This window comes from Vidua chalybeata, chromosome Z (assembly GCF_026979565.1).
Source record: "Vidua chalybeata isolate OUT-0048 chromosome Z, bVidCha1 merged haplotype, whole genome shotgun sequence".
NCBI lineage: Eukaryota > Metazoa > Chordata > Aves > Passeriformes > Viduidae > Vidua > Vidua chalybeata.
The window spans coordinates 55,807,743-55,815,671 of NC_071570.1; the positions used below are offsets into that span (position 1 = coordinate 55,807,743).

Below are 7,929 nucleotides of genomic sequence, written 5' to 3' on the forward strand. Positions count from 1 at the left end.
TGAATTCTTGAGCCTGTATTTATGGCTTACTGAGGACACAGCTAGAGCATTCAGGAGATGTCGTGAAAGCTGCCAATGAGAACATAGGGAGGTGTATAAAGATATGATTATTTGCTTAGTTTTTTGCATATACAATGTGGGATTCAGGGTAGAATTTAAAAATATATAATACATCTTTTTATATGATCTAAACAACCTATGTATGCTGAGCTAAGATCATTATTAGTGTAACCTGTTTGAATATTACATGGGATAAATGACTTCAATATTTTTAGAGCCTCATACATTTTTACTTAGGTATTTTAAAATATAGGAAATTATAGTCATCTCTGATGATAGACTTACTTCATCTGATGATAGAATACTTAAATGCTGATATTGTGCTACTTATTAGATCCAAGTATCAGAATATTCAAATAAAATCGAATGAAAAATGTTAGTGGCTTTGTAATTATGACTTCAGAATGATGAGAATGCATTATGGGTTTTCTGGTTTGGAGAGTAAATGTTGTTTCAATGTCACTTCTCTTAAGAGATCCTGAACATAAACTATCAGCATTAGAAAATTCCCATACTATGTTTTAACCAGAGTATAAAAAATGAAGAAAATGCTATCTTGGACTAGTGACCTTTTTGGTCTCTTACAACAGCTCTTAGGTATTGCCCACAAAATATTTCTTTTTGCTAAGTCTGTATGTTGACATGAAACCTATTATTTTAGATGAGAATGTTACTTCTGGAAAAATTATTTGGTCTTAGTCAAAGGATTTTATTTTATTCTTCCTCAAACAAAAACAGTGTTTTGGCTTTCATTTTTATCAGACATTTATGTCAAAGCTGGCATAAGCAGCAGGTTACTTCATTAATTCAGTAACTTAAGATACATCAACTTCCTTTTCTAACGGAAGTGTTTACATTTGGTATTACAGTTTATATTCAGAACATACTTCAAGGTTGCCACTCATGCTATTATATTTTGTATTCTCAGACTTCCTGTAAAATCTATGGTCTGAAATTGTGAAATCAGCATATTTTGTTCTACATGTGACACTAGGTAGACTCCCTCTGCTGGTAAATTCCAGCCTCAACTGTACTGGGTTTACCATTTTGCTATATTGATCAAGTAGCTGCACTGGCAGAGAACTATGCGCACTAAAATTTACTGTGAAAATAATGTGACTGGAGCCTGTCTTTGTCCTTCTTTACAAAGTGGGTAACAAAAGTCACAAAGATGTGCTACAGAAAAACATAATAAAATCTGTGCACCCCTTAGACAGGTAAAAAATACTTTTCACATTGTCCATCCCATAAGATGAGGAATATACGAATGAAAAAAGGAGTAAAAAATAACTTGCAATATTGAAAAAATACAAATCTACTGAATCAAAGTCATTGCACATTACTGAACCAAAACTCTAAGTAGTTTTTGTCTTTAGAAAGACCATTTCCCTTGATAGCTATGAGTAATTACCATAATATGCATTCTCAAAGACACAGCTGCTTCCCAGAAGATCTATCTGAAACTGGTGGGAAGTAGTCATCTGATCCGTCTACCACAACAGACAGTCAACAAGCCATATCAAAAAGGAATAGTCAACACTTCACAGCCAAGATGATATAAAGCTGATAGCACAGGTCTTGGCTAGTCCTTCAAATGTGAAGTAGTTGATGAAACAGGTTCAGGCTTAATAATTTTACACTTACTCTACAGACAAGTGAAAAACTGAAAAATTATCAAATTCTTATTGTCTGCTAGAATTTTCAAAAAAGTATCAGTGAGAAAGAAAATATGAAACACATAAAAGCAAAACACTAACCCATAAGAAAACAAGATATAATCTGAACTTTCATTATAGGTTTTGTAACAGCAGCATTTTACAAAAGGCATGAGAAACAGAATTTCTTTTTTTTTTTTTTATTTTTTTTTTTTTTTTTTTTTTTTTTTATTTAATGTTTAAGCCCCAAGCCAAGAATATTTTGTGTCTGCAGAGGACAGCAAAAAAGATCTACATTAACTAAAAGTACTTCAAGGAACAGCAACAAAAAGGATAAAAAATTAAATTAAATAATCTCTGAGGAAAAACTGAGGAAGCAATGAAAGATGTGATACTAATCTAATATATGAGAAGTTTTAAAGAATGGTGTAAAGAAAAGTGATGATGAAAAATCTTACATTTCCTTCACAGTGACGCAAGAAGTAAAGTCTTATTTGCATAGAGGAAAGTTTTAGGCAGATAATAAGAAAACTTCCTAATATGTGCAGTGTTGATGAAATGTGAACCAACTCTTTCAAGAGACACTGTACAGTATTTTGGACATGTTTTTCATGCATGACCTATATATATATGTGGCCTTAGAATAGGGAGCAGATTGGGTCACTGTCTTAATTATAGGTGGAAAGCTTCCATGTCTTAATGCTAGACCTACACAACTAGGGTATCCTACTGCAGGGTATGCTCAGTTTTAGACTGTAGCTCTAAATGCAAGAACATTGGATTTCTCTCATGACATTGGAGATAACCACATTTTATGGATTGCTGAAAAATGCTTATCAAGAGACAGTATTAAACTGTCATTTTTTTTCTTGCCTCAGAGTTTTCATGAGAAAGGTGACTATTCAGTAATGCTTGTTGTAAAACTTACTTGTTATATTTGGCATCTTCTGCCACGATTGGTACCAGGGAGTCTGGATCTGTTGTTTTTCCTCCTTCATCCACACTCCACATATTTTTTTTCAATTTTTTTTATATCTAAAAAAGAAGCCACAGGGGATTTGTTTAAAAGGGAAGCATCCAAAAGAAACAAGTGTTCCAGTTCACATGAAGCAAATAGTAATCCTGAAACATAAACCAAAATCACTTAGATCATTCTGTCACAATATAAATCCTGCACAGTATTTTCTTAAGAATTCTTTAAAGAATGATCTTGTCTCTCACATTTGCTCAGCATGATCAGTTACTTTTCTCAGTTCGGTATCTGTCTCTGATAACATTCTGCCTTATCATGGGATTGTAGGAGATGAAGTTGGAATAGACCTCAAGAAACTTCTGGTCCATCACAGTGCCTTATGTTCATCTGTCTCCTATCTGATAATATGCACAGATCAATTTTTAAAACTTACTTTTTTTTTTTTTTGTTTTCATTCCCATTATTGAAGAAGACTAATATGAAAATTTAAAGTTAGAGGGAAAAATCCTTAACAGCACCTGGGACAATATGGTGATCCTCCCTGCCTGCCTTCCAACATTCTACTCTGTTGAATGAGTAATTTTTTCCTTTTACTCCTTATACTATTTTACAGATTATTTTTCTAGAATTGTTGTTTTGTAGCTTCTGTCTTTCCTTTGCCCTTATTTTCTGTTTTTTTCACAGATAATGGTACAAAGAGAACTCAGTGAAATGTCTGTCCATAGAAGAGCTGTCAGAAGTACAGTATTTTTTCAGTGAAGAAAATAGAAATGCAATAAGCACAGAAATTATGCTGGTAATTGTTAGTAATCATCTTGAGACATCCCCAGTGCATTTTCCCCTACTCTGATTGAATTTATGTTGTGGTCTGGACATGCTGTGTAAGGACACAATGATTATCCAGTGTTGTGTACAAGCAGCTCATTCCCTCCCGCACTTCTTTGGCAGCTGCTTGTCGTTTCCTCTGGACATCAGATTCCCTTCTCTACTCATTTGGGATGAATCTGATGCCATTAGCATGACTGAAAGCCAGGCCAAAAGTGATACCTGACCTCCCACCCATGTACTTATAGGAATCTAATGTGCTGGATAAAACCTCTAGGGAAAAATCCAGCCTGTTTCTTGGAAGGCTCTTTATGCAATGTAAACCTGAAGGTAGGAAATAACTCTGCAAAAGGGAATAGTTAGTAAAATTCTTGAAAAATGCCTGGAAAATAGCATCATACCATTCTACGCTCCATGATGATGTAGCATGGGCCACCCATGATTTATCAGAACTGTTTAGTTATGCTAAATTTGGATTTCAATAATATAAATCTTTGCAGTTTTTTGCAACCAATTTTCAACCTCCTTTGTGATTATTTTCCCCTCCTTTCTTCCTTTCTTCCAGTAACTGTTGCTGTATCTGCATTGTTCTGCAGCCAGTGCCACTGTCAGGTTTGTGACCAGCTGGAAAAAACAGTAACATCCTCTGCTACAGCTGGACTGCTGTTCATTCAAGTGGTGCTATGGAATGGATACCCAATGCTAGCAGCTGGATTGTGAACCTCCAGTTTATAAATTAGGGTGAAAATGAAAAAGAACAAAAAAAAAAAAAATGTGCACAGAGGGAATGTTAAGTATTGGATTTTTATAATATAACTCGATAGGCTTGGACCTTTTTGTTTTATCTTGTCCTCTATTTGCAAGAAAAATAATTTTAAAAGTTGAAAAGTCTGTTGAATTTCTGAATGCCTGATAGCAAAGACCTCTTTGCCCTGAAAATAGGGAAGAAAAGAGATCTTAATGCACATGCAGTGTGTTGTAATATAACATTTTCTTGTATAAATGGAAGAACTATGTTGATTTGCAGTTACTGCTGTTGACTGAGCAGTTTTTTGGGTAAGGACTGTCCATTTCAGTGTGGAATCTGGAAAACACCCACAAAATATTGGGAATTATGCAAAGTACACTTATTTTCTGTGGCAAGAATAATGAGCTGCAGCAATAGGAAACTCCAATAGTACCAGCAAGAAAGCATATAGATCCTTGAAGATGACAAATTAAAAAAAAAAAAAAAAAGAAAAAATTATATTTCCTTGATTTAAAAAAATTCACAGGAATTCCATTTTTTGGAGCTGTTAGCCAGCTTTGATGCTGGAAAAGGATTCTTTCTTACCAGCTTTATATGTCTTCACGACATATATTTCAGAAGGTCTACTATGTATGAGCAGAAACAGAGATGAGGAGAAGTGCTGGAGCCTAAGGCTTCACTGATGAAACTGATAAGCTGGATCACCAGAAAACATCTAGAAATTGAATTTTTACTGAGTTTTTCTCTAAGAAGAGCTCTAAGAGTTGACATGGACTGTACTTCAGAACATTTACACCAGTGGTAAATTCAGTAGTGATATTAGTTTGTTGATAATAAAGTTCAGTTTGGAGATCAGCTCCATCATTTTCTCATTTGCCACTATGGGAAAACTTGATACACTTTATGTTGTGCAAATAGTAAAAATCTTAAGACTTCCTTAAATGATGGCCTAAAAGCTATGACGAATATTCTTACATTATAATTCCCAGAATAACAGGAAGTCAAAAAACTAATGGCAGATTTGGGTTTCATGAGCTGATTTTCCCCAGCTGTATTACATCAATTTGAATTTGTTTTTCCAGCTCCTTGAGCATATCTCTTTGCATGACTTTAAGTGTTATGAAGTACAGAAAGGACTCAGGAGAAACCTATAGGCTGAGTTCTGCCATGACATATAGTGATGTGAGAACCTTTTCTTAAAGTGGCTGGATCCCAGATCAGTGGGAATTCAGAAGGGCTTGGAGGGCCCTACTAGTGCTGAAGATTGTCTCCTTTTGCTCTTGTAAAAACATCATAAGGTGTTACTGTTTAACAGCATCCCAAGTGTCTGGGAGTAAATGTTGCAAATACTGGGGGCATACACAACATTTTTATTACCTTGAATGCCTTTGCCTTCTGCGGCTGTATCCAGGACTTTTAGTACTCTCTATATTATTTTTTCTTTTTTTCATCAGAGAGAATCCTAAATCCTTCTCCTACCCTTTGATTTATAAAAGTACTACAGAGATGAATATTTTGCTTTAATTTCATTTAAGAGAAAAATTCCTGGTCTGCATTTTGCACTATGAAATTTTTTTACCTCAAAGCAAGAGATCAGGCAAGCACATGTAAAACATATTGAAGCTCTATAAAACAAAAAGAGAAAAGAGTAACAAATGAGAAGATCTGATTAGCCAAAATGAAATAATGTGTGGTTCTCCTGGGAAAATAATAGTGAGCACTGTCTGTATATTAATTAGGAAAAAAAATTACAGTATAGCTGGAACAAAGGGATATTTGCCACAGGAGTACTTAGAGCCTACTGAATGTATACACATTCAGATCCTCAGCAACTATGTGCATTAAGAGTAAGTGACTTTCTGCAAGTAAACCCATTAACAAAATAAATCCATGTTTACTACCTACAGTGTATCTATTTTATAAGAACAGATCCCTTAACTGTCCCATTTATTCAATGGGACTAAATAAGGATTAAATAAAAAGGCAGTGCATACATGCCGGTTTATGGCACATGGCTTGAAAGCATCACATTTATCATGTCACTAGATAGTCACGTGCCAAAATTTGCCCACATCCTCTTATCTGCTTATGTGTCAACAATATGCTTATCCTGGTTGTCTAGAGTTCAATGAAATCAGTCAAGTTTCCAGGGCATATGGTACACTTTGTATGCTATGAGAAGACTGAAAGGGAATTTGAGTGCAGTGAAAGGAGGTGAATGTATACCTTTAAACTTTCTAAGACATTCAAGCCTTCAAGCCTTTTAATGTCAACAAAATACTCTAATTACTTAAACAAAAGGACCTGGAGATAAGAGAAGAACTCAAGACACTGGCTAGCATCTAAAACATGGAGCTGCCTAACAAGGTTAATATTTTTTATGTGTGCTCCATCTTTCTCTGTATAAATATCTTATCTATAGTAATGTTTGTCACAAAACTAATGAACCTGTTAAAATTCAGGAAAACCATGTGATACATGGAACTGCACAGACATTTAATAAAACCTGTACATTCCAATAATGAGAAACTCAGACTGATGCACTAAGATGTTCCTGAAATGCAATCTGAAAAAAACCTCAATGCTATTTTTCTGCCAGACCAAGCTGATAAATGCATCATGCAAGGACATGCAAGGACAAGCAGTATTTGGAGCAGCTCTGGGAGATGTCCTGTGGCCTTCAACTCTGGGCAAGCACAGGCAAGGTCAGCAAGGTTCCTGTGGTGTCTGGAGACCACCGACATGCTGGATAGTGCTCTGGACAGATTCAGCAGGGAGCAGTTGAGTTGGGTCAGTGTAAACACCTGCACTCTATCTGACCTGCTAACTCCTGAAAAGGAATTTCTCCTAATTGGTCTCTATAAAGAAAACTAATGTTAGGCAGAGGGGAAAAAAGCACACATTGGTCAGATAGTGGGTAAGAACCTCAGTCTGACCCAGCTGTGCCTTGTCTGTGACAAAGAAAAGTGAAATGAATTGCAAGGTCATTGCACCCTGCCTGTATCAGACTGTCTTTCATACTCAATAAATTATGTGTGATTACAGTAAGCAGTTACCTTTGAAGCAGTATATTTTGGCAAAGCCTCTCCCCTCTCTCTTCAGCACTGGTACTATGGCTTTGTGCCATGGTAGCCTCCTACCTGTCAAAATACTTCAGTCTGAATGCACTGACTGCTACCAAGTGAGGAGTAAGCCTGGTGTAAGGCAGCCACCACTAGAATGCTCACAGTGGTGAAGTAGAGAGGTCGCTCCACCCATACTCACAGGGATCATTCTGATATCTTTAGGACATCCTTCTCAAACACAGGGAGAGGTGGTTTAGAAACTAGCAGGTTATTTTGTCTAGGTGTCAGGTTCATGGAAAATATAGTGATTGTCTCCTTTATTTATTTTTCCATTTCTACCACTCCAAAATGACTCAGTCAAGGTGTGGAGGGTTTTTTTTTTTCATTTATTTTGGTTCTCTCTTTCTTGGTTTCGGTTTTTGGGGGTTTTTTTGGTTTTGGTTTTGTTTTTTGTTTTTTTCATAAGAGGTGATTTTTTGTTATGTTTTGGTTTAGGTTTTTTGTACCTAAGGGTTGATTTTTCTCATTGCTTTCCCTCAAAAGCTCAACACTTGAATTTCTTTTACAGGTAGCATAAACTGAAGACAGATTTTGTTTGCTCCC

General features: G+C 35.7%; 1 long non-coding RNA gene across 1 annotated transcript; it reads right to left on the reverse strand.

Moving 5' to 3' along the window:
• On the reverse strand, positions 1–7,217 carry LOC128781731 (uncharacterized). The gene is made up of 3 exons (XR_008428477.1): positions 5,841–7,217; positions 2,644–2,750; positions 1–69 (listed from the first exon to the last, which is right to left on the reverse strand). It is a non-coding gene; the product is annotated as an uncharacterized LOC128781731 (long non-coding RNA).
• Positions 7,218–7,929: the final 712 nt, after the last annotated feature.